General features: G+C 45.8%; 1 long non-coding RNA gene across 1 annotated transcript; it reads left to right on the top strand.

Annotated features, from left to right (window-relative positions):
- The first annotated feature begins 8,377 nt into the window (after window positions 1–8,377).
- Window positions 8,378–23,399, top strand: LOC125759707 (uncharacterized). Its single transcript, XR_007417333.1, has 3 exons — window positions 8,378–8,554; window positions 15,026–15,224; window positions 23,208–23,399. It is a non-coding gene; the product is annotated as an uncharacterized LOC125759707 (long non-coding RNA).
- Window positions 23,400–23,409: the final 10 nt, after the last annotated feature.

A 23,409-nucleotide genomic window follows, 5' to 3' on the forward strand; every position in this document is an offset into this window, starting at 1 on the left:
TGGGTCTGTGGAGGCTGCGTGGTTACGTCTGCTTCGCCATACACGTAAGATTTCAGATTTCTCTGGGGAGCACTGTAGACCCCGCTGACTGACATATTCTTGGATGATGTGAGCTGCAGTTTGCAGGCGCTCTTCCTTTTCAGCGAGTGATCCTTTTGTGGTCCAGAGTGTCATGTCGTCTGCATAGAAGGCGTGTCGGAGCCCTTCTACCTCCTGCAGTTTTCTGGCAAGGCCGACCATGGCTACGTTGAAGAGCGGGGTGATATTACTGCTCCCTGCGGCGTGCCTTTGTTGGGAGGTCGGTATACAGGGGTCTGGAGCTCTCCGATCTTCAACTCCGCTGTGCGTTGGCTTAAGAAGCTCTGAATGTACTTGTATGTTCTTTCACCACAGTTGGTGTTTGCGAGCCCCTCCAGTATTCCTTGGTGGCTGATGTTGTCGAAAGCCCCTTTAATGTCGATGGCTAAGAGGACGTGTTCACCGTTGCGGGGAACGTTGCTGAGAACCTCTTCCTTGAGTTGTAGTAGTACATCCTGCGACGACAGGCCTGCATGGAAACCGAACATGGTGTCGGGCAGGTGCTTATTATCTTCCAAGTGCTTCTGCAGTCTCGTGTTTATGATTCTTTCATACACCTTGCCGAGGCAGGATGTCAGCGAAATGGGTCTGAGGTTTTCGACTGCCAACTTCTTGCCTGGTTTGGGGATCATCATTATTCTTGCGTGTTTCCACATCGCTGGCACCGTGCCTTGTTCCCAGTGTTGGTTGATGAAGGCCGTGAGTGCAGAGATAGACTTGTCGCTGAGATTTCTTATCATGGCGTTTGTGATGCGGTCTGTGCCCGCCGCCGTGTTACGGGTAGTAGCTGCGATGGCCGCTCTCATTTCATTTTCAGTTATAGGTTCATCCATTGTTGGGTTCGGTTGTCCCACGTATGATGTTGTGCGTGGCTCTGAGGGAGCAGGATCTCCATAGCATTTGGCCTTGATGGCGTCGACGAGGTCTTGTTGGCTGCCTGGGTAGGTGTGTAGTAAGCGCTCCAGGGCCTTGTGTCCCTCTCCTTTGGTCTTGGTGGGGTCGAGGATAGCTTTGAGGATGTGCCATGTCTTGGCTGTACCCAGGGTGTCATCCAGGGAGTCACAGAATTTATACCAGTTCGCTGGCGCGAGTTGCATGGCGTATTCCTCCGCTTCCGCTGTTATTTTCGCTATGTGTTTCCTCAGTTTCCTATTGTTCTTCTGCTTTTTCCAGCGGCGGGTAAGCCCTTGTCTGGCATCCCACAGATGTAGTAAATGGGAATCCACCTCCGGGATTTCTGTTGTTCTGACTATTTCTTTCGTGTGGTGTTCTTTTTGTCGACAAAGTTTGTTGCACCAGTCTTCCAAGTTTGTGATTGTCTCTTCGTCCGGTTCATGGGCTTCCCTCATTTTTTTGCCAGTCAGTCAATTTGGCTGTGCCGATATCCCTGTGTAGCCGTCCGGTCTGTAGTGTTATGTTCAGTATGTAGTGATCGCTTCCCAAGTTTTCGAGTGTGTTGTGCCATTCGGCTCGTGTGGTTTGTGTGATGAAAGTGAGGTCGGGCGTTGTGTCACGTGTAACGCTGTTTCCTTCCCTTGTCGGTGTGCTTGGGTCTGTGATGAGCATGAGTTGACACAATTCCATCGTTGTCTCTAGCTGGAGGCCTTTCCAGTCATGCCTCTGGTATCCCCATAGAGTGTTCTGCGCGTTGAAGTCACCCATAATGACTAGTGGGTTTTCTTTGACGAGGCAGAGGGTGTCTCGGAAGAGTTTGGCAATGGTAGCCCGCCTTTGACGTGGGGGGCTACAGATGTTTAAAATGAAAGCACTTTGTTTCTGGTTGCCTTTGTAGACGAGTTCGAGGAGTACATGCAGTACGTCTATGTTGTCGTCCAGTTTATGTTGTATAGTTGTGATGTTTTTATCCACGAGCGTGGCTACCCTCCACTTGTCATCTTGACTCGAGTGATATGCTTCATATCCCTGAAGTGTTGGTCGGGTACCGATCTCTTGTAAGGCGATGACCCTTGGTGGCCTTGAACATTGAGCGATCAGTTGTGTCAGCAGCCCTTTTTTCCTTCGGTACCCGCGGCAGTTCCATTGCCAGAGTTCTAAGTTTTCTTTGACTTGCTTGCGTGGTCTAGGCATGTTTAGACGTGGTTGCTTTTGTTTGAGAAGAGACGGGGAAATGGCTTTAAAAAATTTTATTGGCACATACCGGTAAGGTTACCTTGGTGAGCCTTGGCTTGCAGCACTTTGACTGCTGTCCTTTCTAACAGCAAAAAAGTGCTCCATTGCCGCGTTGCCCTTGTGCACGTCAAAAAACGAATATTGGTGGAGCTATCTAACACATCCCTGAGTTGTGTTTTTCCTTGTTCATTTTCTCCTTGATGTGGATTGAAGTCCCGTCAAGGAGATGATCGACGTCGATGAAGCCGGAGGCAGGTTGGAGGTAATAAAAACTTGAAGGTATATTGCAGCGAAATATTTACAGTCATATGTACAGCTTGCCGAAGCACACTGATGATAACATAGACATCAACAGCGTCTTACTCTTCTACTTAACTTTTCTTAAGTTAGAGCCTAGAACACTGTTACAACATATGAAGAACCGAGTCTCACTGTTCGACCACCAAGTGGTTATGGCCCAGACAAAAGTTGCATCGTACGGAGTCTTACTGATCTATCAGTTAAGTGATTACAGCCTAGACTGAAGGGAAACGAATTCCGTCCAGTCTTTAGTACCTTGCGGTAAACAAAGAAAAGGGGAGGTGGTCACTGGTGGTCTGCCTCAACATTCCCTTATGGAATCCGTTTATCCTGAGATTAAGCCACTCCCTACTTGGCTGTCCCTAATCTCGACAGCAGTGTCTTTACAGTGTAGACAGGCGTTTTGGCACTCTTTCCCATCATGGCTCTCCCTCTCCTTATCCCACGCTCTCAGGGATTCTCACGGTCGAAATACATCGGTATTGTAGCCCTGGTGCATTCACGCCATTTTCCCACACTCATAAAGTTGAACCCACGGGGCCGGTCGTTAAACGGTTCCGGGCAACAAAAGACGTTTGCGTGTCCTTGCCTCCCTCGCATTCGGACCTTGCATTGCTGCGAAAGCACATGTTGGTCGTTAAAGTGTCCCCTCGAGCGACGGCGGAGAGCAGCTGTTTGCCCGCCTCATCTTCTCACGCGTTCAGGTTGCTCTTCCCCAAGCCAGCCTCTGAGAAGAGAACGGTCGCTGTGACCGCAACGCCTGAGGGCCGGTGGGGGAGACAAGCTGCTCAAAGGAAGCCATTTGCTTTCCATTGATAATTGCACAGTCAAAGACCATGCAGAGAGAGAGCCGAGAAAGAAGCTTTGTATAACGTACAGTGCCGTGCCGTCCCTTCTGCACGATCGACTTATGAGCGGCAAAACATAACACGTCCCCCCTAAAGAGTACGCTGGGCTGTTTTACGCTCAGTGATACGATAAAGCATTGCCGCGATTAGGTCACTGGACTTTCTAACCATACAACAGTCTACACAAACGTCAAACACAATTGCGAGACAACACGACAGGAGGATACAAGAAACGTAAACAAGTACATGCTAAACAATCAAGCACACCATTGCTGCTTCAAGCAGTATGATCACTAATGTCTGTTTCTTGAATTGACAATCACACAAGTCCACAATATACAGCAGCAAGTGGGCAGGAACATTCACGTCCCCCCCAGTTGGTATATCACTGTTATTCTGATGGCTTCCATAAACTATTCTGGAGCCTAGATAACGCATCCGCATTACCGTTACATACGCCCTTCCGACGTTGTACTGACACATGATATCGCTGTAAAGCAGCGCCCATCTTGTCAATTTCGCCCCGTGCGGAGTCGAAGTTGTAAGGTACGACAGCGGATTGTGTCGGAAACGATGTTTACTATGGCACCGAAAAGCCAGTAGTCAAACTTCTTTAAGGCTCATATTATTGCGAACGCTTCCCTCTCAATTGTCGACCAACGCATCTGGGTCGGTGAGTAGCGGTGGCTTGCAAAGGCGATAGGCTTCTCTTGCCCCTCGGCTGACATTTGCGCCAAACATGCTCCCGCCACCGTAGCTGATGTGTCTGTGAAAAGCCAGTAGAGCTGAGATGGCTCTGGAGTGTTTAGCACCATGGCCTCGCACAAAGATTGTTTGAGAATCTCAAATGCCGCCTGGGCTTCCTCCGTCCAGGGTATCTTATTAGGTACCTGCTTTCTTTGTTAACAGCATGAGCGGGCTCGTCACCTCTGCGTATCCTCGGAACGTACTCGCGATAGTATCCGCAAAGTCCCAACAGGCTGCGTAGTTCCTTTTTGATGCGCAGTGGTACCAGGTTCTTAATCGCTGCCATTTTTTCAGGTCTGGTGCATGTGTCTCTGAACCAACAATATGCTCCAGGTAATGTATGTGGGATTGCGCAATCTGACACTTCTCCGGACTGGCTTTCAGTCCTGCCTTCTCTAAGACCTTAAGAATAATGTCGAGATGCTTTAAGTGCTCCTCCCAAGTGCTAGAAAAAATAGCAATATTATCAAGGTGTGCCGTGGCATACATTTGATGTTGCGACAAGGGTTTATTCACCATTCTTTGAAAGGTTGCCGCGGAATGTTTTAGCCCGAAAGGCATCACTTTCCATGCGTACTGACCCTTATGCGTTACAAACGCGATGAATTTCTGACTCTTCTCTTCCATCAGTACCTGCCAGTACTCGCGCCTAAGGTCCACTACCGTAATGAACTGCGCTCTGCCTACTCGGAAAATCAATTCCTGAGGATTCATCATAGGAACGCATCCGCTAGTCCCATCTTTCTTTCCTGACGCATACTACCGGGTGTGCGAACTCACTCTCCGTGGGGTAGATCAACTTCCAAGTCAAAAGTTCGTCAACTTGCCGGCTGACTTCCTTCTTTAATAGTTCCGGCAGCTGATAAGGAAACACCTTTTTTGGCTGGTGGCCCGATTCTATTTCTATCTTATGTTTGTCTACCTTCGCTATACCCGGGGTGCCGTCCAAGAGTGTGCAATGTCTTTGGAACACCGCCTGTATTTCCGCCTGCACGTCGGCATCAAGGTGAGCAACCTTCTCGCTCGTTAGCACTAGCTCTTCCCGCTTTAGAGTGGTTGGTTGTGGAGCATATTCCACCTCTCCAAAATCATGGTCCTCATCGATGACGACCCCAATATGACTGACCCTTGCATAGTAAGGTCGAATGTTGTTGGCGTGGACACTTTTCGCCTTTCCCTCAGATGTTTCAACGTGGTAAGAATGTTCACGCTCACGTACAACCACTGTGAATGGGCCTAGCCATTTAGGTGACATCTTACAATTCTGATCATTGTCGAAAACCACAACTTGGTCGCCAACGTTAAAAGCTTTGAGCCTGGTGCTACGATTATAAGCACTGGCGTAACTTTCCTGATGAGTTGCACTAGTTAGCTCAGCAATATTAGCGGCAGTCTTGAGCTGCTCCTTAAGTTGCTGTAAATACTTAGCGGGGTTTTCTCTCAATGTTGCAGGCACCGGCATTTCTCCCGTCCACGTCCTCTGCAGTATTAGAAGCGGTCCCGTGGGATTCCTTCCATACAATAGACGAAACGGAGCTACTCCGGTTACCTTATGGGGAACTTCCCGATAATCCCATAAAACCATTGGGATCAATTTGTCCCAATTCTTGGAGTCTCTCTGAATGACATGATACAACATGGTTTTCAGTACTCGATTCCACCTCTCTACAACTCCATTACGCTGGGTGTTCTGGGGTTGAGAATCTTGGTGTGCAGCCTGATTTCTCCAGCATCATTTGCGTGAGCTGAGATTTAAAATTAGTGCCTTGATCGGAGCAGATCACCTCTGGAACGCCTGTGTGACTGAAGATCTCAATCAGTGCATCACAAGTCGCCTTAGCTGTCAGAGAGCGCAGTGGGACCACCTCTGGCCACCTCGTGCAAAGGTCCACTAAGCACAGCGCGTACTTATGCCCTCTTGCTGACGGTGTGTCCAGGGGTCCGATTACATCTACATTGACAACTTGGAAAGGGTGTTCTGGTCTAGTGAGCGGAGTTATAGGCACCCTATCCGTGCGACGCCTGTCTGAACGAATTTGACATTCATGGCACGAACGACAATGCTCTAATATCTCCTTCGTCATACCCGGCCAAAAGAAGTTATACCCAATGCGAGCTTTTGTTTTCTTTGGCCCTAGATGCCCCCCGCATAGTGACTCATGAGCTGAGTGCATCACCTCAGTGCGCTTATCTTTGGGGACAACCAGCTGACTCACTCGGGTGCCTGCTATTGAGTCGCAGTGGTATAACAGTCCGTCTGAAATGAACATGCCGGATTTCTCACTACGAGCATCATCCCAACATTTTTTTAGCTTAGTGTCACCCAACTGCACTTTGCGGAACTCTTCTCTTTGGCCTAACGACGCCTCCCTTTCTTCATCAATTTGCGCATCTTCCCCGGAAACGTCTTTTTCCTCCAAGGTAAGATTGCAGGCCACTACTTTTGGTTTCTCTACTGCTTGTTCTGCCTCATGAGCAGGCTCGGCCGGTGCTCGACAGGCTGCCAGAGGGCTGCTGGCCTTCAACAAAAGTTTCCAATCTTCCTCGGTCAACAAACAATCTGTGCCCTCGACGAGCTCATCAGTTAACGCGCAGAGTAGGTCGACGCTCTGAGGCTGCGTCACCACTCGCGGACTATTTAATTTGACCGGCAACGTAGCTAGCCTTGCCTCGATAGTTTTACCAAAAGCAGACACCAATCTTACCGTGCCAGACGGCTCTACCAAACTTCGCGGAAGCAGACTCTCCCGAATGACAGTTATCTCACTCACTGTATCCAAAATCGCAGTTGCAGATACATCTGCACATGATACAGAAATTAACTGCAGTTTATTTGTGCCTTCACCCTCGTGTTTCAGAGACTTCACCTTTGCGCTAAGGACTCCATCAGGTATTTCAATTTCCGTCTCGTGGGCTAAAATTACCTTTGGACCTTCCGCTTTGGCTTGGTAGCCTTCTTCTGGTTGTTCTCCTTATCACTAGACTTCGGGCACTCTTTAGCGAAATGGCCTGAGCCTTGACATAAGTGGCACTTCAGACTTTCTCTACTCGTGTCGCCGGCTTCTGCCCCATTTCTACAGTTGGTTGCTTTGAAGCACGTCCTTTTCCTTTCGCTTGTTCGAAAGTTTGGAGCACTTTAGCGATCTCAGTTGGCCTAAGCCATCCCTCGCCTTCCCTTAATCTCACATACTCCAGACCCTCCGTACTTAGTCCAGATTTTATACGGTCAGCAACCATGACTTCTACCGTGTTGGCCTCTCTCACTTGGAGGTAGAATTATGTATTTCTCATGCAATAAAACTGTTGATGCTGTTTTGGAAGCATTGTTAAATTAAAAAAATTCCCGCTTGGCATGCTCCTCTACGCACTTGAAAACCCTTGCATGTCAGCCTTCGAAACCCATTCAAACCCAGCAGTGTGGGCCTGCTTACTGCATGTTGGGACACGATTGAGGAAGCGATAGCGAGCAATTGTCAGCTGTTTTTGGGGCGAAATCATCAATTTCCTGCCGCATGCAGTGAAATCCTATTTATCTGGCATGTTCACAGAAGCTTCTACTACAGATCGGCAGGATTTTCTGACTGTGCTCAAAAGGTGTCGCAGGGTCCCTTCAAAAAAGTTCCAGGTAGTCTGAGTTAATCCAGAATCCCCCAACTACTGCATGCCTGACAGCTTTATCCTGGTTTCGGGATGTTGAACTCTTGTAGCAAGTCAACAACACTTAACAAGACAACAGCTTTATACAGGCATAAAGATGGCATGCCACAAGAAATAATGGAAACCCTCTTTATAAAGAATGCTGGTGATAGTTGCATCAGCTCTCCTTCAGTTGCATTGTTGTGAAGCAAGGTTAGTTTCCTGGAGGCAGGGTAGCCTTAGCCTTCATGGTCGCCGTTGTATGCTTTTGCTGATGATGTGTTGTCAATAGTATTCCTTTTCGTTCCTGCATCTTTGCAAGGTCTTTAGATTGTTATGTTGTGGCAGCTTGGCATTTGGTTTGCGTTGGCATTCCTTTTATGTTTTCATTCCAGCAAATGTCCGAGTTGCGAGTCAACGCTTGCTTTGCATGTCTAACTTTTGGCCGTTGTTTGCACTCAGTCTTGCATAGAACTCCTGAATTTGATTAATTTGCCATTTAACGTTATTGCAACTGAAGGCTCAGTTGTTTTGCGGAAAACGTTTCTGCCTCGGCAGTGTCCTTTACGTCGTCATCTGGACGACCGCCATGTTTTGGTCGGTTGCAGCAGCGTTTTTTTCTTTTCTTTCAGAAGGACTTGCCACGTTGGTTGAACTGGAGAAAAACGTGGAGCAGTTGCTTCCTCAGCAAGAGAGTGGCCTTGAGGCCAACAGCTTCTGAGACAAGTTCCAAGGAAAGTCTATGCGAAGGACCAAGGAGAAGTGCCAGGCGTGGCACAAGGAAGCAACGTAAGCCCAGCGCTGCGAACAGCTGGGTAGGCAGGTGTATAACAAGTGACTTATCCTTGGCATCATTTGCTTTACCTGCTCTGTCATAGCTTCGCAGCAAAACTTGCATGTTGTTTATCTTGCTTATTGGATGACATGAGAGTCAGATGCGGCAATGTTGATGTAGCATATGAAAACATTGCTTGTTTTTCATACACATTGTCACACGTCTAGTTAAGCGGGGACAGTGCGCTTTAACTTTTTTTACTTTGTGATGAATGATGATGAAACTTGCTGGGTGTTTTATATTTGTGTTTTCATTTTAAATATGCAGTTATTTTAATGGTACAGCATGTAGTTTTTAAAATATAGCCAAACCTCGTTAATTCAAATACAGTGGAACTTGGCTACGTAGCACCCATTATGTCCCCATGCGCTATGTTTTCCCGGCTCCTGACTTGTTTACGGCCTGTCCCGGCATAGCTCCCATAGGATCCAGTGCATTGACAACCCCGCTGTTAGTCACAAGTGTTATGGTGTGATACATTTCAAACAGGCACCCGGAGCTGGTTGAAGCCAATGTTTCTAGAACTTCTTTCAATTGCCAAACTCTCCGCCGCATGCTGAAAGCGGTTTGCAACCGACTTCGGTACAGGTGGTGCTACCGCAGCAACAGGCTCTACGTAGCAGATGATGAAGCACAAGCGAAGGCAGTGGACAGCTGCGATTGTTTGTGCAATTACTGAATTTCTTAGCAACACAGTTGCGAAAACGACTTTTTTTTTTGTTGAAGTAATCGTCAACAATATTTGAGACTGGGCCTGCTCGTGTTCTGTGTTACGTGAATCACAGTAGGCACCGTGAGCATGGCCGGCGCCACTACTCTCATCGTGACAGGCATTAGCGTTGCTCACTGGCCAAGTGCAATTTTGAAATACCGTATTTACTTGAATCTAAGCTGATATTTCTTTCGAGAAAACGATGTCCGAAAGTGGGGGGGACGGCTTAGATTCGAGTACATTGAATAGGTTTTTTTCTTTTCTGGCCTTGCGAATTTCGGGGGCCGGCTTAGAAACGGTACCAGGAGAGCTGATTTCACAAACCATTTTTTGCCTGGGTACCGGAAAAGTCTGTAAAGGTTCTCCTAGGTATGTAGAAACAAATACGCCATTACGTGATTTCGTCGGACGCTCGCGAGGGAGCAATAGCATTTATTGTTTTATTGCTATAGCAATTATATGGACACTCTCAACGGGCTTTTGCTGTCGCCGTCGCGGTCATGTTCCATATAAAGTCCAAATTGATAACCTTCCCCGTGCATCGCGTGTTCTACCCGCTGGTTAAAAGCGCGCTAGCAGGGGCGACGAATGTGGCTGAAGCAGAGATCAAACGAGCTGGCCCATCTCCATCGCTCGGAGGGCGCATGCAATGACACCCCCCATGTGTTAGACCTGCTGTCAAATGCTGCTGAAGCAGAGATGAATTGCCCTGCCCATCTTGAACGAGCATGAAGGGACACGGAAGGGGGGGGAGCGGTCACTCGAGCAGCAACTGTGAACTTTGATTCTAAGGGCGCGGTCGCAATCGCTGGTGCACGCGCTCTCTCGGCAGGCATCAGTGGGCGGCTCGTATACCCTTCTACGTGCTGCGCTCTGAACGCGAAGAGACTGTACGAAAAGTGCAGCTCTTCCTGGAGCGGCCGTATTCTCTTACACCAGTGTTTTGTAGAGTTACGCGAGATCTGGATCCGAAAGATTTAGCTGCCAGCCTTACTTCGTATAACATTACAGTTTGTTGCTATTGCATTCATTGCTTCGCCCTTGCGGTGAAACTGCGATTTTTTGTTCTTTGTGCAGTGGGCTCCTCTGACAGCCTTTGCCTTGCCCAATTACATCTTTTATTGCAATTCGGATTACTGCTTGTGTAATTGCAGGGCGTACTTGTAGAATTTCAGTCTCGCAAGGGCATAATGTGGAAAATGACTGATGTGTTGCTCAAACTTTGATCGCAACAAAGCGTGATCTAGATCATTTTTTGGTCATGACTGACTCATTCGTGCATGTTGCGAAAAGGAGCCAGTCGCAGCCGACGAACTATGTTTAGATTGGCCACGACTAGCTAAGATTGAAAATGACCTGAACAGATACAATGTCATTTTGAAGGAGGCCATATACTAGAGGCCCATGCGCTTAGATTTAGGCGCATGATAAAGAACCCCAGATGGTTGAAATTTGCGGAGCCCTCCACTACGGTGTCCCCCAGAATCATGTTGTGGTTTTGGGACGTAAAACCCCAGCAATTATTATTAATTATTATCATGTACAATTCTGCCATCAGCTCACGTGACATAATTCACACTTAAGTGCCGAATGCCGCAGATAATTTAATCCTTTATAAAAATTAAAAATTGCCTTTTTTAAAAATTTCTATCACTTATTGTTTTCTCTGTTTCAACAATTTTATTTTCTCGTATTCATGAACAGGGAACATTAAAACTGTGCCGTTATGCTACAGCTCAATTGTATTTTTACTGTTTTGAACCGACACCCTTTCAACTAGTATCGTTCTTTTTTTTTTCCTTTTCATAGTAGTCTCTACTGCTTCACAACGCATGTTCATCATTATGGCCTATTGTTTTTCATAGGGGCATGCGAATAGTGAATTTCTGAACCGAATCGAATGTGAATCGATTACTATTCGAATAGTTTTCGAATAGTGTGGCAGCCATGTTTGAAGCAGTCCTATAATGGGGACCTAACCATTTTCGAAAGAGCCCAAGAATTCCACACCATTTTTTTTAAACAAGTATTCACAAGCTTTACAAAGGAACATACGATTACGTTTAATGGGCAGAAAAAAAAATACCACAGTTATGTAAACTGAGGCAAGCTCGTGCACAGTAGCAAACTAGAGCCTTAGAAATGTTTTGCAACTTCAGGTTGAAACACAGCAGTGACTACAGTATTCATGGTGGCACTTTGTCAAAAGCTTTTAAATAAACTGATATATAAATATTAAACACTATTCTTGAGCCAACGTCGTGAATGTCATGATGAAGACAATGGATTGATGCCTCTGCCGCTAAAAAATGCCTTCATCCTGTAATCAGTATAGCGCTGTAAAACCTTGGGCTGCATGCATCTTGCCGATTCAATATGTCTAAAACAAGAAACGTTACCCCTCTCTGTTGCAACGTTTCGTTCCTTTGAGCAAATCGAACAAATAACGAATTGATTCATCATTCGAAATTTTCTAATATTCGCACCCTCCTAGTTTTTCACTTTTCCCTTTAATGAAGATGCCGCGGTGACAGTGGTTGAGGTGTTGGGAAGCTGTTCCAAAAGACACAAGTTCGGTACTGCCCGCAGCTTTCGAATTTCAATGAAGGAGAAATGCTAGGTGAATATTTACTTTGCTGCGTCAGTGCCTGTTAAACAACCCCGGGTTGTCGAATTAAATGGTCCGGAGCTCTCCACTACAGTGTCGCTTATTGCCCGAGTTGCTTTGGCACATTACACCTTATAAACCAATGAATAAAACTTCTACTTCAGTTATATTACTCGTATGTAGCCAAGAGTTCTACGAAAGTTTGTCTGGTCAGGCTTTGAATGAGATGAAACACAGTCACTGACCAAGTCTGATGAAATTATCCGACGTTTAGGAACTGCATACGAGTTCCTTGTTCTTTGAGCTGGACTGGAAGTCGTCGATTAAGTAGCCACTAGGTGACACAACGAGCGGGCGTAAATGGCATGCATAGTGCCTGTTGTCCTATTCATTACAGCTGGCGTCAACTGAATGATTAGTGATTCTAGGAGCCGGCAGAATGACACATTCTTTTCTTTGGCGACAATAGTGGCATTATCCCAGTCAATAATATGATTATGTACACGCGCATGTTTGCCAATGGCTTTCGTCTTGTGACTGTTATTAGTCACGTCATGTTGGTGTTCCTTGAGGTATTGGGAGAACTTTCCTGTTTTGCCAATATACACTTGATGGCAATCAGCGCACGGTATCTTGTATATCTCGTACACCACCCCTGAGAACGATTCACTTGGCAACCTGCCTTTTACATTCATGAGCTGGTTTCGGAGCTTTCTGGTACGTGAGCTTCGTGCAAAATCGTATTTTGAAAAGTATTCTGAAGCTCGTTAATTCGGATTTCACGGGACCGGTTAAAATCTCCGAATTAACCGAATTCCAAATTATCAAAAGTATCAATAAAACAATAAACAAATGTCTATTACGTCAATACATTTTCATTTTCTTGATGAATACGTAAATTCTGTACTGACTTTGCATAAGAGCAGTGTAACAGACGCAATTTTCACCACTCGTGACTTTGTTCAGTTAGGACCTGCCTGTCATAACTAACCTGAAATGCGCTAGCCCAAAATTAACCCAGAACGTCATTACCGTGTGGTTCGCGCTGATGAAGATAGCGATGCAGACTGCGCTGCCTCATTTTGGTTGTCCGTGAATGCCGTTTTCGCTCTTTTGCGTTGCATATCTATGGGGCTTCGCGCTCGGTGCACTCAGAGAATCATCCGAAGTAACTGAGTTGCGGCCAAATATGACCAAATTAACGAGAGTTTGATGCCATTGAACAATACATATGCTTGCCGGGACCAGAGAAAGCGTCCGAATTATCCAGTTTTCCAAATTAATGGGTGTCAAATTAACGAGCTTTTACTGTACGCGCAAAAGTGCCTCGCTATCTTCTACCTAAGGTATGGCTGCACGTGCACAGGTTGTCACGTTGCTCTGTGAGATTGGCTTCTTATTTCTAGAGATCAAACGATCAGGATAGCCATTGTGGCTTAGCTCCCCATGGATCGTCCGTAGTTCTTTTTTCAATGCATCACCATAGATAACAACCTGTGTGCGTGGACTTCCTGTATATACTGAGAAGGTGAAGGCGCTTCCATACGGGCGAACCATAACATTAAAAAAAGGCAGCACGTTGTCCTTCTCATGTTCAACGATAAACTGTATGTTCGCATTCTGGGCGTTCAGGCAGTCCATGAAGCTTTGGATGTCTTGCTTCTTCAAAATGCAGAAGCAGTCATCGACATACCAATAAGCACTTTGGGTGCCGGAGTGAACGTTGCCAAGACCTTTCCTTCCAAAGCTTCCATTACTAGATTAGCCATAGTGACCAATATCGAAGCTCCCATTGCCGTACCACGCGTTTGCTGATAAATGATGCCATTGTACGAAAAATTTGTTGCTAAAACAAAACTGCAGCAGGTCACCAAGTTTGGGAACGTCGAAGGAGCTGCGACCAGGAAGGCCACTGTCTGCTTTTAGGGCTTCCTCGCACGTTGCAGCTGCCAGCTCTACTGGGACACTTGTGTAAAGTGACGTGACGTTGAACGAGACCATAGTGTGGTCTGCACTCCGCGTGACGTCCTTTATCTTCGAAACAAATGCGGACGAGTTTTCGGCATGCATCGAGGTCTTACCGGCTACAGGACTCAACACTTGGTGAAAGGTAGCCTGATAGTCGGTAGAGCGGGTGATCTGGTGAAGTGGACAATAGGCCAAAGTGGAACGCCAGGCTTGTGGACTTTTAGGCAGGCCGTACATTGCAGGGGCTGAACCGTTCGTGCAGAGCAGACAGTAATAGAGACCGGTGTGCAGAGGAACCATTTTGGACAACCTGGTCAGCAGTTTTTGCAGCTTAGTCTTGTAGTCTGCTTGTAGGGTCAGAAGCTATAGCAGCGTACATATGACGGTCTCCAAGAGTGCCATCAGTTTTCTCGTGGTAGTCGTTCTCGTCCAGCAAGACCGTAGCATTTCCTTTGTCCGGAAGGTAAAAATACTCCTCATTGGGCACACACACTTGACACACAACATTTTACTCAAAAAGGAAGAACAACCAACATGTGAAAAATGCCAAGAACCTGTTAACACTTATACACATCCTAATCGCATGCCCTGATGTTGCAACGCAGAGACAAAAATACTTCAGCAAATTATACAAACACGTACCTCTACACCCTACTCTGCTTCTAGGAGATCATCCCTTAGTACCCTTGCCTTACGGGCGAAACTTTCGCGATGAATGTGGCTTTTTAAGTAAGCTTTAAAGCTACATCATGTCACTGTTTATTACTTAACACCTTGTGACTGGCACAGCATAACCTCAGCTGCTTTTGCGGCACAAAAACCAAATTAAGTAAATTAACTGTTTTAAAAATTTCTACTCACTTTCGAGAGAAACCGCTGCAGAGGTTGCACATTTCAGATGTTACGCTTTTTATAGCAATACAAAACAGAATGATGACTAAAGACGGTAGCCAGTCCTTTTACTTTTCTTGTTACAGAGTTCCAGTAGGGCAGAATTAATTCAGAGGCCCCACTACAGTACCTCATGATGTCGTGGTTTTGACGTGTAAAACCCCATATTTAATTTGCCCGTCTGATCTCCTTGTTCTTCTCGCCAAGAATTTGTTTGTTGGTGTTCACGGTGTGGTTTCTTCTTTTTTTTTTGCTTTACCCGACAGGTGAAGATTGGTGAAGGCGTCGCTTTGAAGAAGAAGCAGTTGGAGAAGCTTTGGAAGATGCGAAAGCTCACCGCGAACAAGTTTGTCCGTCAGCTCTGCCTAGCTGTATTTACTCCTCAAGAGCTGCAAGGCAAATGCCTGAAGCAAACACGTTCCAGTGGCAACAGAGAAGTCCTGGATCAAATACGTCTGAATGCCATAATCGGTGAGGTGGTGCAGACTAGAACCCGTTGCTTTGTTTCTTGGGGGCCACACGCCTCATCTGGGACAATGTACCGTTTGATAAAAGTAGGCCCCTGCAGTTGTTAAAGCACTATGAATATTCGAACGAATGTTACGATATTCGAATTTGCTTTGACACAAATGTCAAATTGCTGAAATTTCGAGGTACCATAGGCTCTCAATTATTCAAACTCTAGGGGACTCCAGGATTCTGTTTGAATTACCAGAAGTTCCCATATATATGACACGGGGCGAAATACCAACATGTGTTAATAGCGTTTGTTGTTTCTCAGGGCTGCAGCAATGCCAGTGACCATACTGGTACTTCTTATACAGCGCGTGCATGCACGTGTAATTAAGGGACGTGCTGTGTCCTACAGCTGGCGGTCGCTGTACAATCTTAGTACACTTTTTCTCATAACACCAGTGAACTGCGGAAAGCGACTTCAGGATTGTTCCGCGCACAATCGACCAAAGACAGGACATCTTGTTTTTAACACGAAATCGTTTTACGCTGGGGTCCACCAAGACTTCACTGGCGTCATTTCTGTCACTGAAGGCACAGCAGTAAAATGCACACGAACAGATGACCAAGAAAAACCAGATGAAAAAGTTTTGTTTATGCAAATTACCTGGGAGTTGTACCCACGACCTTTTGGTTCGCTACGATAGGTGCCGGCCGCTCTACCCACAGCGCTACCAATGCACATGGGTGAGGCCGCACAAATGCGCCTTATATCTCTAGCACCTTCTCTCTGTTACAGTGATCTTGGCTGGTGGGGATAGTGTCGCCATCTGGGAGTGGTGAAGTGAAGTACTGCATTATAACACTGAGTGCCGACAGGAAGTGCATCGGTAGTTTCAGCGCAACGGAGGCTTTCGGTGCGTTTTTTTAGGAAACTGTGGTTGGTGCATTGTGTAGTACGCAGTGATTCAGGTCAGTGACGACTCAATGCGCCTTTGCCTTTCGCGTCGTGTTAGCGTGTCACGCCCTTTTGCCAGAGTAGTGCAGATTCCACATGCACCAGTGGTGTTTCTTCGTCACCTGCTGCTTCGAGTGCGATAGTACCGCCTAATAAAACTGCTGCATTGAACGGCACAGAAAGGCAATGACATCAGTGTGTGAATGTCACGCAAATGAGTACTTTGGTGCAGCGAGAGAACATGCCAGCTGGAAGTGTTCGTGGCTCAATTTACAAACTCTGCCCCTCGCGTTCCTGAAGCACTGTGTGGTAATATGCACGGGCACATGTGTAGGTTACCCTATTACTGGGGTGTGCGTGCCTTGGTGTTTCTCTCGTCACATGATGACACTTTGAATGAGTGCATATCGAGTGCCAGTGTTTATTATGTGCTTGTTGATGCCACCTTTGCACCGGGTTTAGCCATGTGGTCTGTCCAGGTGTATGTTTACTATTTCAGCGGCCATAAGAGTTAAATCATCACCATAGACATTAGTCATTGGGATAGAGAAGTGCCACTAGGCATCAACGTGGGTGCATCCACGTCAAACGGTGCCACACACACACGGTGCTGCCACACACCTATTAACACCGTGCAAGCTCTATATATCAATGTACAATAAACATTCAAATACTCCTTTGAAGACACGGTTCACTTTCACGTTATACCGATTCCTATGACGCAGGGATCAACAACATTTTTTTAACGAAGCTGTTTAAGCTCGGAGAATTCCCGTTGTCGAAAACAGAAACTATCATCATGAACGGGCACATTCTCTTTATTCTCTTCGTCCTCTTCTTAACCTTCTGCTTCGCTCCCAGATTTCGTGCGCCGATTCGTTCAGCGTAGGGCGCAATAACTCCAGCGAGCAAGAGAACGAGTACAGAGAGAGAAAGATAAATTTTTGGCGAAAGAATTTCTTGGCGAGGCTGAATTCAAGCTCATATACCCACGATTTGAAGGTGAGCATTGTAACCACTCGGCTATCCAGGCACGTTAGCGTAGCATGTCCTTGTATAGTATAGCAAGGGGATGGGAAAATGAAGTGAGGGTGATGAGGAGGAGGAGGGGAGGGAGAGTAAAGCATAGCATAGCCTTGCATAGTGTAGTGTAGCAAGGGAGTGAGAAAGGGAAGTGAGGGTGGCGAGAAGGGGAACGCCACCTGCCCTGCTGTTTTCCTCAGTCTTCTCACCACCAGTTCGTGCGTAGCTGCCCCCAATTTTTTGCTTTCTTTCTTCCTCAGTCGACATGCAGTTGTGGCTGTGTGCAGTTTGGCGGCCTAATAGGCAGGCAATTCACTTTATTTGCAACTGTTAGTGACATTAAAATGCAAATGTTCTGCTAGAAGTGACGAAGGCAGCAGATATCTTCAGGCACGGACAAGCAAAAACATGAATTAGTAACTGAATTGATGCAATGCGGCAGTTTGAATCGAGTGACCTGAAATACACTGAAGATATAGCAGGTCAACAAATAATTGTAAATTTGTTTGAATTATCATGAATCTACGATACCTCAGCCTTCAGTCAAACTTCCAGTCCCAAGAAACTGAAAATGTAGTCGCGTCTTATTCACAAGGTCATTTAATACCCTCCAGCCAGCAGGTATAAACATTTCAAAGGGAGCTCTTGTATCTATCTGATAGAGCAGGTAGACGACAGTCCGCTGACATAAACATTCTGTCCGAGACTTTTTAGCCTTCTTGGCCAAGAACTTCTCATGCTCAGTTGCTGTTCACGTGTGATGCATCTTTTAGCCAAATACATACAATGGTGCGATTTTCTTGAACCTCAGCTGATTCATGACTCAGCACAATGCACCCCTTCCCCGGTCTATCCGGTCGAAGTGAACAAAACACCCCTGTACTAGCCGGGTGGCTCTCCACCCCCTTTCTTTTATATTTATTTAATTATTTATTTATTTATTTGACAATACTGCTGACTCCTAGTGGAGTCATTGCAGAGTGGGTTACAATGGTGAATAATACAATTGAACATGTCAAGCAAAAACAGTAGCATAAAATGTATGAAAGCAAAATAAAGCAAAGAACAAACACAACTCGCTTAAGGAAAAACATGAGAGAAAAGGCATAAAATACAAAGCAAGGAACTTTAGATAATCAACTGGAAGCAATGATTCAAACATTTCTATATACTGTTAGCTTCAATGGTGGGTGCATCTAAGGTATTCTACTCTACGATAGTTCATGCAAAAAAAAAAAGGATACTTAAAAAAATTGCAGCATATCCACGAAGTGAATGATGACAAGTGGGCGAAGCTCCAGGGGATCATTAACCATGAATCCCGCTTACATTGCCCACTCGATCATGCAAAGACGTGACAACATGTGTGTACAGTATATACAAAGTTGTTTATTAATCACACTGCGTATATGGTGTTGAGATGTGGGCGGCGTTTTCCTCTCATTATGACCACCTTATGATCGGTGAAATGTGAAGCCAGAGGTTATTTCTTTTTCCTCTATTTCTCGCTCGCTTCCTCTTTTTCAATTTTTATATGTGGTTTTATATGTGGCTATGATCATCATAAAGGCACTCGAAGAACAAGAGGAAGAAAACGTTTCTTTGGCGCAAGAGCGAGCGCTTCCAGTACTAGCGTGGCTACAACGGACAAGCCTTGACCCAAAGGAGCTTCGCCCCTAAAACATTAATAGCCAGCTGATAACGAGCGAAAAGGCCCGGGGTGCAGCCTCACTGGCGACCACAGCCAGCAATGCACTCCCTCACCAGAGCAGGATTGGCCACCCTGGTGTAGTACTTGGCTACTCCCTCCCACATGAATACACCAATTAACCCTCGGCCCTCAGTCCCCAGCGGCTGCGAAGCAATTGACCAAGGCGGCGGTCAGACCTGCGACGCAGCAGAGGGTGCTAAGAATCTCTGGGTCAGGACAGGCCGCCATTGGAATCTGAATTTGGCTATGTATAACGCTAGAACTTTATCTAGTGAGGCGAATCTAGCTGTACTATTCAAGGAATTAGAGGGTGTTAAATGGGATGTAATAGGGCTCAGTGAGGTTAGGAGGCCACAGGAGGCTTATACAGTGCTGAAGAACGGACACGTCCTATGCTATCGTGGCTTAGCTGACAGAAGAGAACTAGGAGTGGGGTTCCTTCATAAAAATATAGCTGGCAATATAGAGGAATACTATAGCATTAATGAGAGGGTGATATGTATCGTAATTAAGTTTAATAAGAGGTACAAGATGAAGGTGGTACAGGCCTACGTGCCTACATCCAGCCATGATGATCAAATGGTTGAACGCTTCTACGAAGGCGTAGAATCAGCAATGAGTAAGGTAAAGACACAGTATACTGTACTGATGGGCGACTTTAATGCAAAGGTAGGCAAGAAGCAGGCTGGAGATCATGCAGTTGGGGAATATGGCATCAGCTCTAGAAACGCCAGAGGGGAGTTACTAGTAGAGTTTGCAGAACGCAATAATTTACGCATCTTGAATACCTTCTACAGAAAACGGGCTACTCGTAAGTGGACGTGGAGGAGTCCTAATGGCGAAACTAAAAATGAAATAGACTTCATAATGTGCGGCCACCCGGGCATTGTACAGGATGTGGAAGTAGTTAACAAGATCCGATGCAGTGACCATAGAATGGTAAGATCTAGAATTCAACTAGACGTGAGGAAGGAACGGAAGAAACTGATACGCAAGAAGCCGATTAATGAACTAGCTCTGAGAGGGAAAGTACAGGAATTCAGAGTTTCACTTCAGAATAGGTACGCGGCTTTAACCGAGGAAACCGACCTTAGCGTTGACGCAATAAATGATAATCTGACTAGTATCATTAAGGAGTGTGCAGTGGAAGTCGGGGGTACAGTCGTTAGACAGGACACTGGTAAGCTATCCCAAGAGACAAAAAACCTCATTAAGAAACGTCAAGCTATGAAAGCCTCAAATGCAACAGACAAAATAGAGCTGGCGGAGCTTTCGAAGTTAATCAATAGGCTTAAAGTAGCCGACATAAGAAAGTATAATATGAAGAGAATTGAGCATGCTCTAAAGAACGGACGAAGCCTCAAAGCTATGAAGACAAAACTGTGCATAGGCAAAAATCAGATGTAGGCATTAAGGGACAAGGAAGGCAAGGTCACAAACAATATGGATAGAATAGTTGAGGTAGCGGAAGAGTTCTACAGAGATCTGTACAGCAGCCTAGGCAGTCAGGATGATAACGTAAGAAGGAGTAATAACGCAGAGGAATCTGACGTCCCGCCAGTACTGACAGGAGAAGTAAAGAAAGCCCTAAAGGGAATGCAAAGAGGCAAAGCAGCTGGTGAGGATCAGGTAACATCAGACCTGTTGAAAGACGGTGGAGAGATTATGTTAGAGAAACTGGCCACCCTGTATACGAAGTGCCTCTCGACGGGGAGGATACCAGAATCTTGGAAGAATGCCAACATCATCTTGATCCATAAGAAAGGGGACGTCAAGGACCTGAAAAATTACAGGCCCATAAGCTTACTGTCCGTTGTCTACAAGCTATTTACAAAAGTAATTGCTAACAGAATTAATACGACATTAGAGTTCAATCAACCAAGGGACCAGGCAGGATTTCGTACAGGATTCTCAACAATAGACAATATTCATACTATCAATCAGGTGATAGAGAAATGCGCGGAATACAACCAACCCCTATACATAGCCTTCATAGATTACGAGAAGGCATTTGATTCGGTGGAGACATCAGCAGTCATGCAGGCACTGCGGAATGAAGGCATCGACGAAGCCTATGTAAACATAATGGAAGAAATCAACAGCGGATCCACAGCCACTATACCTGCATAAAGAAAGCGACAGAATCCCAGTAAAGAAGGGCGTACGGCAGGGAGACATGATCTCTCCAATGTTATTCACTGCGTGTTTACAAGAGGTTTTCAGGACCCTAGATTGGGAAGAGTTAGGGATAAGAGTTAATGGAGAGTATCTCAGTAACCTGTGATTCGCTGATGACATTGCATTGATGAGTAATACGGGAGACGAATTACAGCTCATTATTACTGAACTGGATACGGAAAGTAGAAGAGTAGGTCTGAAAATTAATATGCATAAAACTAAAGTAATGTGGAACAATCTTGGCAGAGAACAGCGCTTTGCGATAGGTGGCGAGACACTGGAACTTGTAAAGGAGTACGTCTACTTAGGACAGGTAGTAACCGCAGAGCCGAATCATGAGAGTGAAATAACTAGAAGAATAAGGATGGGTTGGGGCTCATTCGGCAAGCATTATCAAATCATGAATGGCAATCTACCACTATCCCTCAAGAGGAAGGTATATAACAGCTGCATCTTACCGGTACTTACCTACGGAGCAGAAACCTGGAGACTTATAAAGAGGGTTCAACTTAAATTGAGGACGACGCAGCGAGCGATGGAAAGGAAAATGATAGGTGTAACCTTAAGAGACAGGAAGAGAGCAGAGTGGGTCAGGGAACAAACGAGGGTTAAGGACATCTTAGTTGAAATCAAGAAGAAGAAATGGATATGGGCCGGGCACGTAGCACGTCGGCAGGATAACCGGTGGTCATTAAGGGTAACTGACTGGATTCCGAGAGATGGCAAACGCGTGAGGGGGAGACAGAAAATTAGGTGTGTAGATGAGATTATGAAGTTTGTGGGTATAACATGGCAGCAGAAAGCACAGGACCGGGTTGATTGGCGGAACATGGGAGAGGCCTTTGCCCTGCAGTGGGTGTAGACAGGCTGATGATGATGATACCGAGCGATTGAAAGTGTATGTCGCCCTCTGGTACTATAACCTGTTGAAAAATGCACGTAGTTGGATATACTGCCGTTTCGGTGTCCTTGAACTCCTTTAAACATAAAGTGTAATGGTGCGATTTTATTCCTCTCCGAGGTGTGCTTTAGATTAGCTTTCGCCCCCAAACCCGAGACCAACACCATGTCGTAGTGATTAAAAATAAATCTTACTGCTTTGTTTTGGACCCTTTCTAACTTGTTAATGTTAACGTGAGTAAAGGGGTCCCAAAGAATATTAGCATACTCAAGAATAGGTAAGACGAATGTTTTGAATGCTATAAGTTTTGTGTCACTTGAGGAACATATGTTTCTCTTCCCTAATCCCCCCATTTGGCGCGTTAACCTATCTCGGTAGCCTCCTCCTGCTCTTTCTTTCCTTTCCCCGCCCTTTTTGCACTTGCGTCCTGTCCTTTACTTTTGGGGTCGGGCGACAGTGAGCAAAGCAGCACAAATTCAGGGCTGGGCACAGATACTGGGAAAGTATTTTTGAATACAGGTATCGAAATACATGTGCTGGAAGCCCATAATACAGATACTGAAGAAGAATGTGTTGTTGGGCGAGCTAGTGCTTGCTAAGAGACATAAGGCAGCACTAAAACACAATCACTAAGAGGAGGAACACAAGCGCCTGTCCCGTCGTCTTGTGTTCCTCTTCTAAGTGATTGTGTTTCAGCGCTGCATTATGTCTCTTAGCAGATACTGAGATACATTTGTCTTTGACATAACTGGGTATTTCGAGGTACGGTTGTAAAAAGACAAAAGTATCCTAGAATACAGATACTGGAATACCTTTTTTATTTCGTGGATACTGGTCAAATAAGGTACTATCGCGATACTGCCCAGCTTTGGTACATGTCCATGCTGCTAAAGAAGGCTTTTGTTGCCTTAACAAAGACAAGACCACTTGTATGCATGTTGGCTCTAGCGACAGTCCCTGTTCAACTATCTCATTGCTTCGTAATCATGTCGGGATTTTTATGTAAAGTCCCAGAAATTATTATTATTAAGAATGAATTATAAAAATATGCATGTCATGATTCAGAACCTTATTTTCATGATCAATTCGAGGAGACATGTGCTGTGGTGGAGTAGCATGTGTGATTGTGATAGTACAGCTTGTGAGAGTCAAAAAGTGAGATTTTTGGATAGTGTGGTTGTGGCTAACAAAATTTGTCGTCGCCTTGATTGATTTTTCGTTATCTTGCAGACTACACGTGTTCAAACTTTATCACCGACAAAAGGCGCTTGAGAATGGCCATCTCCTACCTGCTGTTCCGTCTGAACGAGGGATACGCTCCATGATTATATTTGTGATCTGCGCACCGGCAAGGCGGCATTGTAGCCGGACGAGGGGAGAAATTCAGCCTTGTTGTTAGGACATGAAGCGATATGTAGCGCAGAGTAATACG

The sequence above is a fragment of the Rhipicephalus sanguineus genome, chromosome 8 (assembly GCF_013339695.2).
Source record: "Rhipicephalus sanguineus isolate Rsan-2018 chromosome 8, BIME_Rsan_1.4, whole genome shotgun sequence".
Classification (NCBI taxonomy): domain Eukaryota; kingdom Metazoa; phylum Arthropoda; class Arachnida; order Ixodida; family Ixodidae; genus Rhipicephalus; species Rhipicephalus sanguineus.